Source organism: Sarcophilus harrisii, chromosome 5, assembly GCF_902635505.1.
Source record: "Sarcophilus harrisii chromosome 5, mSarHar1.11, whole genome shotgun sequence".
Lineage (NCBI taxonomy): Eukaryota > Metazoa > Chordata > Mammalia > Dasyuromorphia > Dasyuridae > Sarcophilus > Sarcophilus harrisii.
This window is the reverse complement of record NC_045430.1, coordinates 67,862,889-67,885,441: the sequence shown is the minus strand read 5'-3', so window position 1 is coordinate 67,885,441 and position 22,553 is coordinate 67,862,889. Positions and strand designations below refer to the sequence as shown.

At 33.9% G+C, this 22,553-nt stretch overlaps 1 protein-coding gene across 3 annotated transcripts in view; it reads left to right on the top strand.

The window, feature by feature from the left end:
• Nucleotides 1-22,553, top strand: part of SYT10 (synaptotagmin 10) — a 154,076-nt gene that overhangs the window by 75,502 nt on the left and 56,021 nt on the right. The gene's annotated exons all lie outside the window — the stretch shown is intronic.

The window sequence follows — 22,553 nt, the reverse complement described above, 5'->3', positions numbered from 1 at the left end:
CAAGCTGGCAAGTATAAGAGACTGTATTTGAACTCAGATTTTCCTGACTTCAGGACCAGTGATTTATGCATTGGGCCATCTAGCAGCCTTAATAGAGAAATTAGGGCTAGATAAATAAATTTGAGAATCATTAGGATAGAGATGTTAATTGAATGAATTGGAGCTGATGAGATCACCAAGTGAAATAGCATAGAAGAAGAAGAAAAGAGGGCCCAGAGCAGAGCCCATGGGAAAGCCACAAGATTAGTAGGAATGGAGTAGAAAGGAGATTCAATAAAAGAGAATAAAAAGAAGTTGTTATTAACTGATAGGAAGGGAATTAGGATAAAGTAGTGTGGCAAAAACCTAAGAGAAGAGAGTCTGAAGGAAAAGAGGTTGCAGAGAGATAAAAAAAGATATGGATTGAGAAAAGAAAATTAGATTTGACAATTAAGAAATTATTAGTAACTTTGGAGAAAGCAATTTCAGTTGAATGTTGCCTTTGGAAACCAAATTGTAGAAAGTGAGAAGAGGAAGTGAGGCAATCATTAGAGATAGTAACAGAAGGGGAGAAAAATATGGGATGATAGCTAGTAGTGTTGGACAGATGAAGTGAGGGTTTTAATGAAGATAAGGGAAGTGTTGGTGTGTGTATAGGTGATTGGGAAGCAATCAGTAAACAAGAAAAGATTAAAGATAAGTGAGAGAGTAGGGATGATAGAGGAGGCAATATGCTGGAGAAAACAGACTCAAGAGGGGTTATTAGCCATCATAAGTGAGATAGTTATATATTAGCAGAAGACTTCTAGATGAAGTGTGAAGAGAAAAAGGATGAGAGAAGAGGGAAGTCTCAACAAATAGCTCCAGCTTTTTTCAATAAAACGAGGGCAATATTCTCAGCTGAGAGGGTAGGGGAGAAAAGGGCATGACAGACTTGAGAAGAGATGAAAATTTTGGAAGAGCTAATTAGGTTGATAGTATAGTGAGTTAATTAGGGAGGTATTTCCTTGTCATATACTGAGGGTCCAGTTGAGATTTTGTAACAGAAATTTATAGTAGATACAGTCATCATAGTTTCATGATATTTTCTAGTTTCATTCAGCAGTACATTAGTAGGAGATAATGCAGTAGATGATGGGAGTGATATAAGGTTGAGAGTTTGGAGGTCAAATTCAGTGATAGAGTAAATGGCAAGGCACTCAAGAAAAGAGGACAGTGTAAAGTTGAACTAGTTTTACTAAGGGTCAAAATGGAGAAGGGAGAGGTGTTCAGTGATAGTCTTGGAAAGAACTATGAAGCTGAGGGGATTGGAAAACATGAAGAATAAGACTTGAGTTTGCAAGGCAGAGGAAGAGGTAGAATGAAAAATGAATTTCAGTATTCACAAACATAGATGTGGTACATTTGTGAATGATGGCCATTTTTGTGTATCACTGAGGTAGGATGGTGGGATAGGTCTTGGGAAAGTTGTATATTGAACTATGAGGTTGGAATGTTTGAGTATCATTATATATCATGAAGTCCTCCAGTATGAGAATATGAGTTGGGGGAAAGAGAAAGATTCAGCCACAGGCACTCAACTCACTGAAGAAATAGAAAGAGAATCTTGGATTTTCTTACACAATGGCTATGAGAATTTTTATTGTATGGTATGAATTGAATAAATCTAAAGGATGATTGATTATGAGGTGATGGTGGTAGAGGGAGAACTTGTAAATGGCAATGGTGAACAAAAAGTATTTCAACTTCTCCATCTTGATTTGTAGAATGTCAGATAGAATGAGTGAAAGTATAACCAGTTCTGGAAACTAAGGCAAGAGAAATTTCAGTAAGATTCAAAAGATGGAAAAAGTAGGAAAGGAAAAGATTTAAGATAAAAACAAATCTGTTACCCATGACATTCCGGAGAGTACAGTGGAAGGGAGGGCTAGCTAGAGAAGGATGTTGAGATTGAATTGAGTGGAATAGGAATAAGAAATCAGACTGTTAGGGTAGATGCCAGCTGGGGTTGGAGAATCGCTGGGAAGGGGAAGGTATGATCAGGTGGGAATTTCTTAGTCGTCAAGGAATGTTTGGGTAAATTATCCACAGGTGTTTGGTCTCAAGGTCTTAGCATTCTCAAATGAAGGGGATAAGTGTGAAGTGCTAAAGGATTGGTATTACTTCCTTTTGATAAAGGGCAGGACACATGATTGAATGTTGTTTCTCCTCTTCCCAACAGAAGGCAGGGGACCAGGTAAGGGACTAATTATGACTGAATGGCATTTCTTCCCTTCTTGCTAAAGGTAAAACTCCATGGAATTGTGTTTCTCCTTGCCCTGAAGAAGGCAGTAAATCAAGCAAGAAAGCTGGTATCTTAGGCCAGTGTTTTTTCTCTTGACTTCAGAGGTAGGACACTGGTACACAATTATATTTCTCTTTTTTCTAAGGAAAACAGAAGACCTGGTATAATGGCATGGCATTTTTCCCTTATCCCCAAAGTCAGAAAACTAGAATATGAGAGAATAGCATTTATACTCCTGGCAAAGAAAGCTGATAAAAAGGATATCTCAGATTTGGGCAACACCGAGGGGCCCCTAGAGCCTTGGTGCTGACATTTCTTCTGCAGTTTTACTAATCCCTCCATGGAATGGCCATCAATTGCTTTCTTATAAACCTTATTTTTCAGGAGTCACACCCAATACTCCTCTAGCAGAGGTTGCCATTGCCATCTGCCAGCCAATTATTCCCTCTCTCCATTCCTACAGTGACTTTTTGCACTAATTACAGTATGCTTAAGCCACAACTGTCACAGCCTCCTGCCCACTTTCCAACAATGTATTTGACCACAACTTTATAGTTATGTCAGGGAAGACTCACAGCTGAAGAATGAAGTCTTTTGAGACTCCGCCATAGGGATCTCTTTTGTCTCTGAGACAGGCTAGGATTAGAGTGTGTCAGGTCATGGTAGGGCTGAATAAATCTAACCTATCAAATCCATTTTCTTTAGAACCTTCACTCATTTGGTAAATTTCATCTGGGGAGACAATCTAAAATTTGTTTTAATAACTCCCCATCTCAGGTACCTAACAAATGACAAAGTGTCCCCCATCTGGAGATGTTAATAAACTTACATGATTTTTTCAAAGTATGTCTTTAAAGAATTCTCCTGCTCTCTTCTTCCAATCTTGACTTCATAGTGAACCAATTCAACTCTATGTTTTCCTTCTCTTTTGAATCTCTAACCCCCTTAAGCCTCAGCATTCTTTAACCTTTGTGCCTATACACATGCTTCTCACTCCCAGCATGCTTTAACCTTTGCACCTATACACATGCTTCTGAAGGAAAGTGAAGAAAATCACACAGCCTTCTTTAGTAAATTCACTACAATCTTATGTTATATAACCTCAACTGATCCCTCACTCCTGCTAGGCAACTCTACTACACCTCCCTTATCAACACTATCTCATCTCCATAGCAGCTCTTCCAAGCCTTTTCATCTCTCCTCAAATTTTCCAAAGCTCATCCTCTTCCCACTGTCTCAGGTGGGAACTGCCTCATATTTTGCAAAAGAAAATTGAGGCCATATGCCGTATACTCCTCCCCCTGCTTCATTTCCTAATACTTTCTCTTCCTTCACCCCTGTTTCACATGATGAAACTTACTTCTTACTAAGGCAAACACTCTACTTGTTAAACAATCTCATTCCATCTTGAACAACAGATTGCTGCCTCTGTCATCTCATTTTCAAACTCTTTTTCTCTCTCACTCTTTGTCTCTCTCTGTTTCTCTCTCTCTCTCTCATTTTGTCTCTGTCTTTCTCTGTGTGTGTGTCTCTCTCTCTTTTTTCTAGCTCATTTCCTATTGTCTACAAACATGCTCATGTCTCCCCTAACCTGAAAAAGAATCCTCACGTGATCCTTCCATTCCTGCTCATTTTTGTCCTAGTTCTCTTCTGCCTTTTGTAGCTGTCTCCACCTTCTCTCTTTAACCTCTTATAATCTGGCTTCCAGATTTACCATTTCATCAACACTGCTCACTCCAAAGTTGCCAATGACCTTTTAGCTGCCAAATTCAATGACTTTTCTCAACCCTCATTCTCCTTGGCCTCCCTGCAGCTTTTGACAGTATTGATCACTCTCTCCTGCTTGATATTCTATTCTCTTTAGGTTTTTGGGATACTAGTGTCTCTTGGTTTTCCTCCTCCCTATGTGACCACTCCTGTGGATCTCCCTCCAGATCACGTATTCTAACCATAGATGTCTTTCAGGGTTTTGTCCTGGGCTGCCTCTCTGCTTTTGCTTCTATGGTATTTTACTTGATGATCTTACCCCCAATCTTGCATCCCCAGCTCCTTTTAGACTTCTCAAACTAGATATCCAATAGACATCTTAAATTCAATATGTTTGAAACAGAATTATCTTTTCCCCTTAAACACTCCCCTTCCCTGTTCCATTTTCTGTAGAGGGCAACATTATTTTCCTAGTCCCTCAGGCTTATAATTTAGGAATTACCCTGGTTACCTCCTAGTCTCCCATCTCCATATCTAAGCTATTGATTGCCAAGACCTGTCGGTTTCACCGTCACAGAATCTTTTGACTGTAACTCCTTCTCTCCTCTGACACTGCCATCATTCTAGTGAAGTCCCTCATTATTTCATGTTAATAGCCTGCTTCTGGGTCTGTGTTACTCGAGTCTCTCCCCATTCCTGTCCATCTTCCATTCAATCATTAAAGTGATTTTCCAAAAATGCAGATGATTATATCTCTTCTCCTACTCACTAATTTCCAGTAGCTTCCTATTGCATCTAGGTGCAAATACAAAATTCTCTCTTTGGCTCTTAAAGCTTTTTATAAGCCAGACCTTTCCAGTGTTTTTACATCCCACTTTCCAACATATATTCTTCAATCTAATTATAATGGCCTCCTGGCTATTCCAAGAACATGACTCTCCATCTTTCAGCTCCAGGTATTTGTCCCCTAAGCCTGGAAGGCTCTCACTCCTTCACTGCAACTACTGACCTTTAAGAGTTTTAAGTTTGAGGTTCTTTTAAGACATCTAGTTTGAAATATATAGTTGTAGCTGGTTCTATCCTGCTGTATCTGTCTCCCATTAGTGAGTTCCCTCTAGAACCTTCATTTTCAGACAGGGCTCCAGGACAATCACTTTTCATTCCTTTCCCAGCTCTGCTTCAAAATGTCTCTTGCTTTTAACTCTAGAATATCTCTCTTACTATTTTCCTCTTCCCCCAGTTCTCTGCTTTTCAGCTCCCTTTTTTTCTGTTGTCTTACCATATTAAAATATAAGTTCTTTAAGGGCAGGAATTATTTTTGGTTTTCCTTATGATTATATCCTCAGGCAAAGCCCAGGACCAGATACATTGTAAGTGATTAATAAAGACTTGCTGACTGACTCCACTAGTTGGAAATGGAAGATTAGAGCTCAGAAGAAGCTCCATGTATCAGATGATTGTTGATCTGCTCAGATTGAGAGAATTTCATACATATATCTCTTTTCAGATTTAGATGACCAATCTTTTGTTTCTAGCCTACTAGATGAAAGAAAAAAATGAATTTTACAACACTGTTTATTGAAATATCATTATTACTATTACTACTAATGATACATTCCTGTATAATACTTTAAAAATTTATTAAATACTTTCTTCAACTCTGAGAAGTAGGTACCCTTGGAGGTATAGCCAGTACACAATTTATGTTGTTGAGGTTTTTTAAAATTAAGACTTGGAGTATAATTATCCCAGTGCACTGACTTAATAAGATTTCATAATTTATTCCAAGGGAATAACAGATTCACAGGGAAGAGATGAAACAATATTAAATGATACCTATATCTAGGAACAATGGATACTATATATGTGTGTATCATATATGTTTGTCTCTACACACATACCCACAGGCACATATATGAATACACATACACACATAAATATACATATAAAATTGAATCTTCATAAACCATCACATAATAGAATATTAGAGGTAGACATAAGCAGTATAACAGAGACTTTTTCATCCAGCCATTTCAATTGAAGATGAGAAAAATCATATCTAGGAGTTCAAGTAAATTGCACAATTTTATACATGCGGTGTGAGAATCAGGATTTGAACCCACAGTTCCTGACTCCAGAGCTTTCCATCATAGTCCATTATTATTTCTTGCTGTTCAAAAGACATTCTTCTTGAACCATAGTAAATCATACCTACTGAATCTTTTAAGCATGCATATTTCTTTCTGAGTTATATAAATCCACAAATTACTGAAGACTATTTATTTCAATAGTTAATGGTTAAATTTTCAGTTATAATTTTTACCTCAAAAATCAACAAATACTACAAATCCAAGCTTGGTTTATTATTTTGTTGATTATCTAGACTTAAGAAAGTGATGGAAAAATGTTGATAATGTAGATTAAATTTTAAAAATATATTATTTAACATTTTTCTTGTGACTTTTATCTCCCCCAAACTTTTACTTTCTTCCCTTCCATCAGCTTTCCCCTATCCCTTGCCTTTTCCCCTTTCCTTACTACTTTCCTGTATGGTAAGATAACTTTGTACACCAAACTGGGTATATATATTATTTCCTCTTTGAGCCAATTCTGATGAGAATAAGGTTCATGTACTCCCCTCCCCACTTCCTTCTTTTTCTCCTGCATTATAACATTTCTTTCAGGTCTTCTTTATGTTAGATAACTTATCCCATCCTATCTTTTCCTTTCTCCTAGTGCATTCTTTTTCATCTCTTAATTTTATTTTTTTTAGATAATCATACTGTCATATTCAATTCATACCTCTGCTTTCTAAATGTACTTCTTGTATCCTAATAATGAGAAAGATTTTTAAAAAAAGAATCATGACTATCATTTTCCCATGTAGGAATATAAACAGATTGATCTTATCAAATCTTTGTGATGTCTCTTTCTTGTTTACCTTTTTATACTTCTTTTGCATATTGTATTTAAAAGTCAGATTTTCCATTCATCTCTGGTCTTTTCATCAGGAATGCTTGAATATCTTCTATTTCATTGAATGTCCATTTTTCCTCCTGAAGAATTATTCTCAATTTTGCTGGATAAATGATTCATGGTTGTAATCATAGCTTTTTTTCATTCTCCAGAATATCATCTTGAAAGTCCTTCGCTTCTGCAATGTAGTAGCTGCTAAATTTTGTTATCCTGATTGTAGTTCCATGATTGTTGGGAGGGGGGTGTTTTATTTTGTCTTGTTGGGTTTTTTGTTACTAGGGTTTTTGTGGGATTTTTTGACTACTTACAATATTTTCTTTTTTATTTGGGAGCTCTGGAATTTGGTTACAATATTCCCTGTAAGTTTTCATTTTGGTATATCTTTAAGATGGTAATAAGTAAGTATTTTCCATTTCTATTTTACCCCTGGTTCTAGAACATTAAGTCAGTTACCCTTGATAATTTCTTGAAAGGCAATGTCTAGGTTCTTTTTTTGATCATGAATTTCAAGTAATCGGATAATTCTCAAATTTTCTTTCCTGGATCTATTTTACAGGGCATTTGTTTTTTCAATGAAGTGTTTCACTTTATTTTCTATTTTTTTCATTCTTTTGATTCTATTTGATTTTTTTCTTGATGTATTATAAATTCATTAGTTTTCACTTGTTCATTTTTAACTTTTAAGGAATTATTTTCTTCTATGAGATTTTGTACCTTTTTTTTTCATCTGGCCAATTCTACTTTTTAATGAATTCTTCACTTCAGTGAATTTTTGTATATCTTTTTCCATTTGGCCAATTGTGTTTTTTCAAACATTCTTCTCTGCAGTGGATTTTTGTGCCTTTTTTAAACATTTGGCCTATTCTAGTTTTTAAGATGTTATTTTCTTCAAACTTTTATCAAACTTGATTCTCTTTTTATTATTTTTTTACCTCACTCTCATTTCTCTTCCCAACTTTCCCTCTACTTTTCTTACTTGATTTTCAAAAAAATATTTTTGAGTTCTTCCATGCCTTACATCAGTTTTTCTGTGGGGTTTTGAATGCAGGAATTTTGACTTTTTTGTCTGCTTCTGAATATGTATTTTGATCCTCATCAACATAGTAACTTTCTATGGGGTTTTTTGTTGTTGTTTTCTCATTTTCAAGCCTCTTTCTTGAGTTTAACTCTATGCTAAGGTGGGGCTGTGCTTCCAGGGTGGGATGGTGCATTGTTCCAAGCTTCAGGGTTTTATGCAGTTATTTTTAGAGGTAATCCTGAGGACCTGTAAGTTTTTAGTTTTTCCAAGTGCTATGATCTAGGAAGAGGTGTATTTACTACTTTCCTCTACTGTGCATTGAGTTGTGATTGAGCACAGATACTCTTTTTAGCCTCAGAAATGTGTCAAGGGATGGTCCCTGTTTTCTCTGCTGTGCTAGTGCTCCTCTTAACACTTGGACTAAGATTCAGGATTGCAATTTTAATTCAAATATAGTCAATGCAACTGAGTCCTGTCCCTGCTGCCAGCAAGGGGATCCCTGTAAATATCCTCACTTATTTTCTGATCCCCTCACTGTCTGTGAGTGTGAGATCAGGAAACCACCTCTGCTGCCACTGATTTAGCCATTCCTGCGATCTGCTCCTGGTTTGATAGGGCCAAGTCTGCGCTAGTGCAGCCTGTGTTGGATTCCATTCCTCTCTTACTTTGGTGCAACAGACTTTTCCTTCTGATCTTCTAAGTTGTCTTGGGATGGGAAATTGTTTCACTCTATCATTTTGTGTTCTGCCACTCTAGAATTTGTTTAGAGTCATTATTTATAGATACTTGGAGGGACTTGAGAGAGAGATCAGGTAAGTCCCTATCTTTACTATGCCATTTTAGTTCTGCTTGTAGATTAAATTTAAAAGTGTGTTCTGGACAATTTTTTTCCCCTTCAGAGTCACTTATTACACATTTCACATTCGTCCATGTCTATGATCTTTTAAAATAACATCACATTTTTTCTTCTAAGTTTAGAAATGGCTAAGTTATTCTGAATCATTCAAAATCAGTGTAGAACTATAATCACCAGAAAGCATAATTCTTTATAAATAGTAGCTTCTTAATTTGGAGTACTTTTTGTAAATAATTTTTTATCTATATATATATAGATGTTGTTTATTTCTTCCCCTAAATTCAACAAATATGTGTTCTTAAATCAAATGACAGTAAGTAGATTTTTTTTCACTTTTTAAAGCACTTACCTAAACATAAAATAATGTAATTCTACCAGAATTCCCAGTAAACTTTAGGGAAACGTTTGCCTCCACATTTTAAGTTTTAAGAGACTATATCTTTCAATCACTATCAGTTCAAAGCTGATAGGTCTTAATCTAAATACCCCGATGAAAGAAAAGAACATTTCCTACTCTCACCTTTTATTTTCCATCATGTCCATTTATAGCAAGAATATTATTTCCCTCCTTTTGCAGTGTGATTGATACTTATGCTTACTATTTGTTACATTGTAAAGCATATGCATTAAGGATCTTCCTTGCTGCAAACATCTATTTTTCTTAATGTGAGATCTACCAATCTTTTAACAATATCAATTGTAGATTTAATTCTCCAAACTTTAAATTTTCTTTAGAGAATGAAAGTAATTTTGTTTCCAGTTATAAGTGAACTGTTATTTTATGATGCAAACACTTCTGGGAATATTTTTAATTAAGTAAATTATTATAGCATTTTATTGAAATTCCAATTTTGATTAAAGATGAACTATTATTACGCATTTTCTCATTTCTTTTTATGATATCATTCTTGAGGGAGCATTTTCTTCTGTTTATAAGTTAGAGTTAGAGTTGGTCAAATTTTGACAGTAGACTACAATAATGATCAGCTTTAGTTGGTAAAATATTCAATGGCTTGAACTTAAAAATACAGTGCTGATAGGATGAAAACAAAACATAGTGCTCTAAATATCCCTATTTTGTATTTGGTAGTCACTTGATGGATGTTTGTTGAAGTTTTCAAAAAAATTTCTGAAGATAAATATGATGGTACCTTTCCCTAACTTATATGTAACTTTTAGAGAATAAGATGTTTACACAAAGATAAAATAAGCACCCTATACAATATCATTAATTTCCCCCAAATATGTTCAAATTGAATGCATTGTTTATTAAAGTTTTCGGAATAGAGTGCAACAAGAGTAAATAAATAATAGTTTGCTTTAAGGAGAGGGAAGAAAGCATAAAAAATACAAAATAGCATGATTAAAACTTGTTTCAATTATTATAATCACTTTTAATAGTTTGAGATAAAAGACATAGCAGAAAAACAAGAAAAGGATAATCAGAACCCTGATATATAGCCAAGAATAGTGGGCTTGAAAAATGGAAATGTCTGGAATATCTGGTGCAAATTCATACAATTAGAATGATAATTGGTTTGGAAAAGGGATACTAACAGTAAATAATAATCTTGGGGAAAATGTTAATTAGATTTTTCTATAGTTGTATTATGACTGAAGAGCAAAACCTTTTTTTATTAGACCTTTTGTCTTCTTACTCTATAAAATCATCTCATTTTTTTTTCCTGATGGAAACATGCTGACATTTACAGCCAGAGTATTGTTAATTATGCTTTGACATACAATGAAGCTTTTGACTAAAATTCCTAGCATGAAATGCATAACTTATGAAAATCAAATTCAGATACATGAAAAATAATCACAAACAGATTATAAAGAAGGAAGATTATATTAAAAGGAAAAGTTATGAGCTTGTTCAAAGTGTAATAAGAAGGATAATTTGGTAATTGTTTATTTTACTTTCCCATATTAGGAAGCTTTTTTTTTTTTTTGCTTAATTGTGTTAGTTCAAGTCTTAATATTACTTTCAAAATTTATAATTAAGATGACCAGGAATAAAATGGACTTGTTATAAAAGATCAAGGAACCATTTTGTTAAGGAAATTCAGCTATTCATTGCTATTTCAAAAGAAATTGCAGTTCTCTAAAAGAAGCTTGTTATTTGAAGAAACAAAGTTATCCTTCTTGTTCTTAGCAGAGCACTTGGTGGCTAGCATTAGGCATGTTTAGTTATAGGATCCTTGAATAGATAAGTTCTTGGTATTTTTCATTCAAGACTCATTCTATATTTCCCAAGTGACTTGCTGAAGAACTTACATTCAACAATGTTTAGCATCAACAGATATATATTAAATAGTAAATATTGGGTTAAGCACAAAGACAACATTCTTAGGTTCATTGAGATTAATGAATAATAATCCAGCAAGAACAAATGGTACATTCAATATATTTATAATACATATCTAGTTGCTGCCCACTCTTACTCCCCTTCCAAACTTTAAGGGTAATTTTCCTGGGGAATAGCTAGCCAAGGTTCTGCTTCACTAAAAGCTATATTTTACAAGCTTCCACTAATATACATTTTTATTCCCAATTATCTATTGAATATTTTTGCTTAGATATCTTGGAGGCTTCTTTATACCGAAAATATCTAAAACTGAATGCATTATCATTTCCCCTAAACCATCCTCTTTTCTAAACTTGCATATTTCTATTGACGGCACAGTTGTTTCAGTCAGGTTCACAATCTCAGAATTATCCTCAATTCCCCACTCTCTCTCATTCTTACATATCCAATTACCAAATCTTGCTCTCTGGTATCCTACATCATTTCTCTACTTATATAGCTACCATTTTAATTCAGGTTCTCATTATCTTTTATAGCCACAGATTCCCAATTGATCCCTATTTCTTATATTTGTCACTATCCCAGTCCATTCTTCATAATGCTGCAATAATTTTTCCAAAGTGCAGACTTGACCATGTTTAAGTTCTATTTGACTAACTCCAATGGCTTGCTTTTCCTTTATAATAAAATGTAAATGCCTCAGTTTAGGTTTCAAAATCCTGTGTAATATCTCCTCAACCTCTCTTCCAGTCTCTTTGGACCAAACAACAAGGATTTATTAATTTTTACTATGTGTCTAAGTGCTGAAAGTGCTGGAAAGTGCTAAGTTCTGGAAATACAAAAAGAAATGAAAAGGAAGAGAGAGTCCCACTCTCAAACAGGTTAAAGTCTATGGAGGAAATCACACACAAAAAAACTGAAAGGGTAAGGAAAGAGAAGATAATCCTCCACTTTTGCCTAGGTGCACTCCAGAGTAGAGTACAGAGGGGAATGAAGGCATGAACATGGTTGACCCAGGTTCCTTAAAATGGAAAGCCTAGGAGAATTCAGCATTGGCTGATTGCTTCAGTAGCTGGAGCATTTTGTCTCTCCTTTATATATCTTGTCATATGGTCACCCTACATGCTTGGACCACCCTGCCTCCTTACTTTTGTCTAAGAGTGTCCCTGCCAGATGCAATTCACATGTTTGTTGTTTCCCCCATTAGAAGGTAAGCTCTTATAAGTAAAATTATTTCATTCTCATAGCTTCATTTCCTAGTATTGTACCTGGGACATAGTAGTGATTAATATATACTCATTGATTGATTACATTTATCTTTACTAGTCATCCAGAGGATTCAATTAGTTCAAAGCAAAGGCTAATAAATAAAAATAATAATGAACTAATACAGGCTTTCCAAAGGAGAGATAGGTAAGTAAAAAGAAAATTTTTTTTCTTAAACCAATAAATACATATACTATATGGAGTCAATCAACAAGCACCAGGTACTTTGCCAGACACTGTGGTAAGAACTGAATAAAAAGAATGGCAAAAAGATAGTTCTTTCTGTCAGTAAATTCATAGTCTAGTAAAGGAGTCAACATGTGGGGAAAACATGGAGAGATGCACACATACATAGGAAACATATGTGGTCAAGGCCCCTATCTGGAAATATATATTTTATCATGTGGCTCAGATAGCTTTGTATACTATGGGTACTCTTGTGTCTAGACTGAAAGTGTTGATTTCTTGGATGGTCCTCTAATGAAAAATGTAGCCAATCCCAAGCTCTAAATCTCATTATTTATAGAAATACAATGATCTTACACCAGTCTGTTGTGGAGTTGTTATGGATGAAGTTCATGATAATAACACAATAATAATAATAATAATAATAATAATAATAATAATAATAGAGTAAGTGCTTATCATGTGCCAGACACTATGCTAACTCTTTATAATTAATATTTCATTTGATACTTATGACTAACCTAGAAGGCAAATGCTATTATTATCCTCATTTTACAGATGAGGAAACAGAGAGGTTAAATAACCTCCCCAGGGCCGCCACATATTTATTAAATATGTGAGGCCAGATTTGAACACATAAAGATGAATATTTATGAATACAGACTTGGCATTCTGTCTACTGCCCCACCTAGCTGCCCAATTTATTATTATTTGAGATCTATGTTGAACATTAATGCTACTCACTCATCCTATATTTAAATATCAACCTGTTTTTTTTAACTTTGGATGTACCCACAAATAAAATTAATGATGTAAAATTTTTATATATTATTACCTAAAATTATATTAGTCCGATGAATGTATAATACTGTTTTATTCATTTCCTAAGGGAATTGGTCCATTAAAAAATACTTTGTCTCTTAGTGTTTGATAGTGTTTTTTATCAAAGCAGCTTGCATATAGTAGTGGCTTCATAAATAATTGTTGAATGAATCAATATATATTCAAAATCTAATGTATATTAAAACCACCTCTCAGACATTTATCAATGGCTCACTATTGCATAATAATTGACTAGAAAAATAACAATATGCCTCTAAACATATCTTAGTTATAACACTTTATAAATCAATGACTACTGGGTTAAATAAAAAACAAGGGAACATTAAAGATTATAGTTAGTAATACTAGTATATTTTCTTGAAATAGTTCCACAATATGATTAAATTGAAATTTTTCATTTTAAAGACTCCTTTACTAATATTTCCTATGTGAAGAGTGAATGAAATAAGGGGAAATGTTAAATTCTAGTAAAGCATTTTAGGATCCACTGCACAGTAATTTTTCAAGTACAAAGATACAATAAAATGCACAACAATTCTCCTCATTCCTTCTCTCAGATTCTCTGCCTAAGATATTCTAATTAATTCCATATTATTTATGCTATTATGCACACTATGAGCAAATTAAAGGGGGCAACTAGTGCCACAGATAGAGCATTGGCTCAGAATCAGGAAGATTTATCTTCATGGATTCAAATCCAGTCTTAGACACTTATTTACTAATTGTATGAACCAAGCCAAGTCATTTAACCATGACTTCTACATCTGTAAAATAAGCTAGAGAAGAAAATGACAAATCATTTCAGTATCTTTGTCAAGAATATCCCAAATAGGATCATGAACTGAAAAAATAACTGAATATAAGCAAACTGAACTACTTCCCAAAAGTCTCTATGTCTTTTCTCCCCTAGATATCTTTACTTAGAATTCACCACTTTTTTTCAGTTCAATTTCTGCACTGAATAGGTAAATAGTTTACTATATATTCAGTATTTATTTCATGAATCTTATTGCTACAATTCTCATATCATTCAAATTTCCAATTTGCCAGTGGAGAAATTCCACTTAAAAATTCCACCCTCCAAGTTAACTAGTCAAGTTCCTCCACCAGGACTTGTTACTTGATAGGTCACAAAACAGTATTAGGTTTAGCTAGGTGGCATTCAGCACTGGACTTGGAATCAGGAAGACCTAAGAATAAATTAGGATTTATTCTATTTGTGAATACATGCAAAGTTTTTTTTTAAAGGTTGATGTTTAAATATGGTATGAATGAGTACCATTAACATTCAACATAGATGTCAAATAGTAATAGATTGGGCAAGTGGGACAAGCAGTAAGTGGGACAGTAAGTAGAACATCAAGGCTGGATTCAGGAAGATTCATCTTTATAATCTAGCCTCACATCCTTAATAGATGATATTTTTATCTTTACTAGCCTCAGTCTTTAAAATGAGCTGGAAAAGGAAATGACAAATCATTTCAGTATCTTTGCCAAGAAAATCCAAGATGAGGTTACAAAGAATCAGGTATGATTGAAATAATTGAAAAATGATTAATTGACTAAATTTGTAAAAGGTTTTAAAGTTTGCAAATCCTATGATGATATTGTAAGGTAGAGACTTAAAGTATTATCCATCTTTTATAGATGAGGAAACTGAGATCCTGGGAACTGAGTACAATTCCCAGGTTAGCTTTGTAACAAAGCTAATACAATTCTGAATCAGGATTCCAACTGAGACCCGACTCTTTTTCTCCTAGCTCTCCCAAATTAGGCAACACAAAACAAAGGGAGATCTTGTTAGGCAATGTCCAGAGGAAGTATGTAGTCTAGGTGGAAGAAGAATATCAATGTGGATTAAATAGGTGATTGCTTTGTTTTTAGCTTTGTCACAGGAAAAACACGAACAATTAACATTCACAAATAATGCTCAGTTCTCATTTTAATGAAAAGTTTCTAAAATTTTCCTTTTAACTTTTATTGAATTTGGTAATAAATGCTTTATCAAATGAAAGTGTTAACGTTCTATTTTTAGCTAGATAGAGGTTTTAACATGCAATGAGTCAGACAGTGAGAGAGAGAGAGAGAGAGAGAGAGGAAAAAAAAGAGCCTAGTAAATCCATGAATTCAGGAGAGGGAGACAATAGAAGGTTAAACAGCCAAAGAAATTATACACTTATATGCTTTTTTTTTTCCAGCCCCAAATGAAAGAATAAAGATTTGGTAGCCGGATGAGGTAGTGGAGTAATGTTGTTCATTGTTTTCAATTGTATTTGAGTCTGCGTGACCCCATTTGGGGTTTTCTTGGCAAAGATGCTACAGTTCTTAGCCATTTCCTTCTCCTGCTTATTTTATGTGTGAGGAATTGAGGCAAGCAGGATTAAAGTGACAAGCCCAAGATCACTTAGCTAGTGAGTATCTGAAGCAAGATTTTTACTCGGGAAGATGAGTCTGAGACTCCAGGCCTGCTACTCTATCCACTGGATACTTTTGTCCTGTTCCAGCTTAGTTTAATTTTTACTATGGCCACCATCCTAAATCTGGATCTCAGTGAGAACTGTAGATTGACCTGACCAAAGCCTACCTTTGGGCTACTTTGTCTCTGTGATAAGAATACCGTCTGTTTTCTATAAGTTAAGCTGTTTTATTTTTTTTAAGGGAAAAGGAGACCATTTTTCTTCCTTACTGCCAAAGGTCTGAAAAGGCTTAGCCCAGGGGAATTGTCAGAACCTTTATTCTATCTCTTATCCCTTGAAATGATTTGTTGTGTTGATTCTGCAAGAAGAGTTAAGTTACCTTTTGTCCTTTTAAAATATATTATTTTAATTCTTAAGTAGTAAAGTGGTTTTATATTGTATTTTGTGTAAATTTATGATTTATTTGTATCTTATAATTAATAATATAATTAATTGTATTAATTGTAAATTGTACAATTTAATTGTAATCTTTGCATTTTAAATCTTGAACCTACTAGATTATCATAATTTAGGCTTGGCCCATAATTGTTTCTAAACAGAAAAATGGAAATTCAAGAAAAGCACAAAAAGGAAGAAAATAGCAATGTCAGTTAAATTATTTTGGAACTAAGTAGACTCAGGTTGTATTAAATAATTTTATCTGTCCATTTCTCTAAGGACCATCTCCATGCAACATCAAAAAATCATAGGTTCTCACAGGAAGAAATAGGATTAGAGATAACGAGATAGGTAAAACAAAGAAGTGGAAACAGTGAAAGCCTTTTTTTAATATTAACTTTTTTAATAAACCACTATATTTTTCATTCCTGAAAATTTTCATTATTAATGGAACATAGGTTTTATTTTTGTGATACATCATTTCTTATTTCTTCCAATGAAGAACCAAAACCCTTCATGGACTCGTGAAATATAGGGGACAGCTAAATGGCTTAGTGGATTGAACACTGGGCCTGGAGTCAGAGAGACTCAAATGTGTTCAAATATGATCTTATACACTAACTGTATGAACCTGGCAAATCACTTAATCTCTGTTTGCCTTAATCTACTGGAGAAGGAAATGTCAGACCACTCCAATATCTTTGCCAAGACACCCATGAACAGTATGATTCATGGAGTCATGAAGAGTTGGACACAGTCCACAATAACTATAATTGTGAAACAACTTAAAATGTATAAAAGCTGTTTCTCTGGTTCTGTTATCCTGCAACTATCTAAGCCTTAGTAATTTCTTCTGGCCAAATTGTATGGTATGATTGAGCTTCAGGTTTTATTATCATAAATTTAAAACTATTATAAAGTTTATGGGGAGAAAGTAATTCATAAGAAAGAGTTGTTTTGTGAAAGATTACTCCTAATTATAACTATTCTTTAAATTAAAGGTTTTATTATAATAGTCATCTGAGGATGTGAGCCTAACAAGAACCTTTCATCTCCAACATACCTTTTGGTTCCAAGGCTTGCCTGAGGTCCCACAGGTAGTAGAAGGCGGTTAAAATTAAAAACCAGATCTTAGAACGAATTTTCCTTTCCTCTATGTCAGATTGCATTTTGGACTAGTAGAATGTAAATCCCAAAAGGTTGGTAATTTTGTCTGAATTAGATTTGTCTTTTTCATTCTGAATCTACCTACGTTCCTAGCACAATGATTTGAGCAACAAATACTGTATTAAAATCTGGAGTTTTTCCTCACTTCCCTTACATCTTTACAACACGAAGTTGGTACTTCTTATACCAACTAGATTTCAATGTATTTGCTAAAGGTAAATTAATGAGAATATCAACAGAAAAATGTACAATAAATAAATAGATGAAATGAATGGGCTAGAGAAATGGTATCAAACTCAAATAGAAGTGTCACCACCAAGTTCTAAGTAAGAATCTCTGCAGTTGGCATATTGACTTAAAAAACCACATATTAACATTGTCTTTGTTGTCACATTTTTACGTATTTTGCTAAATATCTCCTAATTACATTATAATCTATTTATGGTTCAGCTATTTGTGTTTGACACTTTTGGTTAAAGAATTATGGAGAGTTTGTTGGTGTACAGGGGTGCAGGGAATCCCCAAAATGTATTGGGGTTCTGGATCAGTATTGCAGGTGTGCTGGAAAAATTTGGAAGCTTAGATAATTTCTAAGTCAAGAAGCAATGTTTTTTAATAATTGAAATGCTAATTAAATCAGGCTAAACTCCAAGATAGAAAGATAACTAAAAGCAGGGAAGAAACAGGTACATTATAGGGATTTGGGAAGTACAGAACAAATAACAGATCATGGTAAATGACATGGGATTAGATCAACATATTAGTAGGAAGTTTGATAATGGGAGCTAACAACAACCCCTTTTTTTCTTTCATGAAACTAAAAAGTGCGCATTTTTTGACTCCAGGTGTGCAACCCAAACTTTTATATGAGAAACCAGACGTCCTTAAAGGAGAACTTGGTGTAATAAAGATATCAAGCCCAACTTTCTTTCTTCCACACACATTCATCAAGGTTGTGTCACATCATTCTCAATGGCTACATTCCTACAGTGAGATCATTTGAGGACTAGGCTACATCATTCCTAAGGCCAAGTAGCCTGGAATTTCTTGAAAAGTATTGGGGTCTTTGCTATTAGTGGGGTTCCTATAGCAAGTTGATTATAATTCTACTTTTTCTCAAGGAAATGATTTACTGTAACTGCAAATCATTAACAAAATCAAAATAATTTTCTGTTTTTGCTATTCATTCTCCATCTAAAAGGGACAATTCCATTGAGGAATGAAATGGTGAAACCAAAAAAAATTCAATTTTAAAAAGAAAGGAGTATCAAAAGGCACAGAAAATCCAAATAAAATCAAGTTGTCCCAGGATAGAGACTTGACTGTACTCCATTTAGCTACATTATAATTCATTATTTTGAAGAACTATATGGGGATTCTGGAAAGATGATGGAGTAGGCCAGAAATTTCCAGACTCTTCAAATATTTTCTACAAACAGATAGAAGATCACCAAGAAATGAAGTTAGTGCAACAAAAATAAAGGGGTAAAGCAATAGGGTGTCAGAAAAGACAGGGTTACAAGCCCAAAAAGTGTTCTTGGAAGTATTTAAAAAAGAATTCAAAAATCAAATAAGGAAGATGATTGAAAGTGTTTTTAATGCTTGTTACAATTGAAATTAAGGTAAACTGAGGCACAGAATTCTGAGCACATTCAACTTATTGGTAAGGCCAATAAAAAGGGCCTCTTAGCTTAGCCAAAAGATCACAAGATGGATAGATTTCTACCCTTCATCTAGTTTTGGGAAGTATAAGAGAACAAAGAAAAGGAAGCATCCTAGATGGAAAACAATATGATTGGTTATAAAGTCACAAGCATCACAAACTTGGTTATGATTGACTGGAAATCGGGAATATGACTAACAACCTTTCCTTTCATCTCAGAAATGCTGATTTACTTAGTCTACCTGCAAGAATAACTAATATTGCATAGATAACAGATTTCTTATGCTGATACAAAGGCAGCTAGTGTTACAGAGATGACAGTTTCAATTAAATTGTTATAACAATGAAACAAGAATGATTGTAGGGAAACAACTTTTAAACTTAACTCAAAACCAAAAATTGAACTTCTGAGCTTAACTCGGAGACAAAGAAACATGGCTTGAGAAGTTAGAGAATGGAATCAAATAAAAATATAAAAGCTTGATTTTCTCAAGCTTTAGTCACTCATGGTTCCTTATCTGACTGCCAAAGAATTGGGAGTCATCGATGTATTGTGATCTCTCTGAGTGCTAGTTTCAAGAATGATAAATATGTATTGATTTTTAATTTAAAATCCTCTTATGTATCACTTCCCAATAAAAATGTTAGTGATCCTTTGACCCTTTATATACAGGTTTGACTTTTTCTTTCTCAGAAATGATAGTTCTAGAAGGCTTTTACTTCCAGAATAAGCTTTTCCCATCCATATCACAAATATGTTGGTCAGTGTGTCCAATATCTTTAATTATTTTCTTCATAATGTTAGGATATTAATCTCTCACATCCTCATCTTTTCTGGCCACCTCTCTGGTTATTTTAGCAATATGCAATTGAACTTAATTTAAAAGCAATTGAATCAATTAAAATCACTAGCCACTTTATTTCCATTTTCTGTTACTGCCTTAAATAAACTCAAAACTATTGTCTAAATGATTGCTCTGCTAAGAATGAGTTTGATTAAAATCTTTAATCCATAGCACTAAAAGATGTTTCATTTCTGTTCATTGTATCATTTCTATTCCTTGTGGTTTGTAAACCACAAAAGATGATACCACTTTTCTTTCTCATTTTCACTCTGGGTGTTTGTGATATTCTATACCATGAATTCAGGTATTTCAAAAATTTCATGCTATTTTAATTACTTTGGTCATGTTCATACTGTTCAAATTCATCTAATTTTTGTTTCATTGTAATAAACTTCTTTTTTGTCTCTTCAGTGTTTCCATCTTAAATTTTCTTTCTTTTATCCATTTTGTTAAGGACTCTTTAAAAAATTTAACAGACATTGGTAATACGGTATATATCAGCACATCACACCCACACTTGATGATAGGCAATTGCAAACTGACAATATAATGGCACGTTGAAGCCTTCAACCAGCTTGCATGTGTCACGTTAATATAATTTTGTCTCAAATTAAATGTGACTTGGTATCATTTTATAATCTGCACCAAATTGAATTTTGCATTATTCAGACTTCATGACCTAACTCTGTATGAATGTAGTGCAATATCACTATATGACAGGAAGTGATTCAAAGAAACTTGAAACTGATGTAGAAGTAGAGGAGCAAAACAACAGCAAAATTTGTCCAATTATTACACTATTATAAAGAAAGACGACTTTGAAAGACCTAAGAACTATGAATAATGCAATGATCAGTCATGACTTGGCATTTTTATATTGTTGAAAATGCATTTCTTCTTTTGAAAGGTATTTTTCCTTTTTCTTCTTTTTTTCCCCATTGAAGGCACTAGCAGCTGGAGATATAATGAAAGGCTTCATGTAGGAAGTAGTGGCTGAGTAGAATTTTGAAAGAAATAAGGAATTTTTAGAGACAGAGGTGAAGCAGGTTTTATTCAACAACACTAAGCAATTCTATTCGGCAATGATAAAATGTAATGTTATTTATAATAAGCAGAAAGAAGATCTGTGTTTTAGTACATTAATGAGAAAAATGTATAAGATTGGAAAGACAGAGTGGTACCAGTTTGTGAAAAACTTTAATATTGCGAAGGTTGAAATGACAGGATTTAGCAACTCATTGATTATATGGGATAAATGAAAGTACTGAATTAAGGATAACATCGTTTATAAATCTGGTTGTCTCAAAGAATAGTAATTCTAAGTAAAATTTGGCTTTTAGGGGAACAGAAATGAGTTCTGTTTTGAACATCTTTAGTTTGAGATATTTATGGCACTTCTAGTTGGAAATATTCAAGAGGCAGCTGGAGATGTACAACTAGAACTCAGGAGACAATAGATGTGTGTAGATTTTAAAGTGTCTGAATAAAGTAATTAATTAAACCTATGGAAGGTCACTAAGTGAGAAAATAGATAAAGAGAATAAAAGAGGGCACTCTTGAGTAAATCTGCTATTATTAAACGTGACATGGTTATAACATGACAAAAGAGAGTGTGGTAACAGTAGGAGGAGAATTAGGAAAGAGTAGTCATGAAAACCCAGGAAGAAAAGAGTATCAAGAAGGTACAGTCAACAGTGTAATATGAAGGAAAGGCCAAGAAGGATAAGGTTATAAACAAGGTCTTCAGATTTGACAATCAAGAGATCATTGATAATTTTGGAGAGAACAGTTTCAAGTGAGTAAAGAGGTTGGAAGGAAGATTACAAAAAGATTTAGTGAATGTAGAGGATGTGGAGACAACTAATGTAGACAATTGTTTCTAACAGCTTAACCAAGAAAGAGATAACAAGGTAGATTGAAGTGTTTTGCCTTCCAGAATGTGGGGAATTTGGCCATGCTTTAAGGGGGGCAGAGAAAGAGACTATGTAGCAAAAAAGGATGATTGTGGGTTAATCTGCTGGGGAAATGAGAATTATAGTAAATCAGGGATGCATATAGAGAATTCAACCTTGAGTCATCTCTTTATCAAAGAATGGAGTAAAGGAGAAAAGAATGAGGGGTGATGCAAAAGGTTTTAAGATATAGAGTAAAGAAATTTCATGTCAATAGTTTCTCTTTTCTCAGTTAAATTATAAATATCCTCAGCATGAGGCATGCATAACTATACTGCAGTGGAAATGGAAAGGGCAGCAAAAACAAAAGAGTGGAAACTGAATCCTGTTAAATTATAATGAGCAGTCTTGGCCCCAAAGAAGAGATAAGAATACATCTCCATTCTTTGCTGAAGTTGAATTTGGGGTGTGGAACATTATAAATAATGTCATACTTGGTCAGTGTGTTGGGTAGTTTTGTTGAGCTATTTTTTCCCCTCTATTATTCTCCGTTAAAAGTGTTCTTTTGGAAAGAAGGAAGATATATTGGAAAATATTAGTGATTTAAAATAAATTATTTAATCTATTTTAGGAGAACTCTGAAGAAATCTGATGAGAGATTTCAGCTTGGAATTATTAGTTACTAGGTCATTAATTAGTTGCAGTACA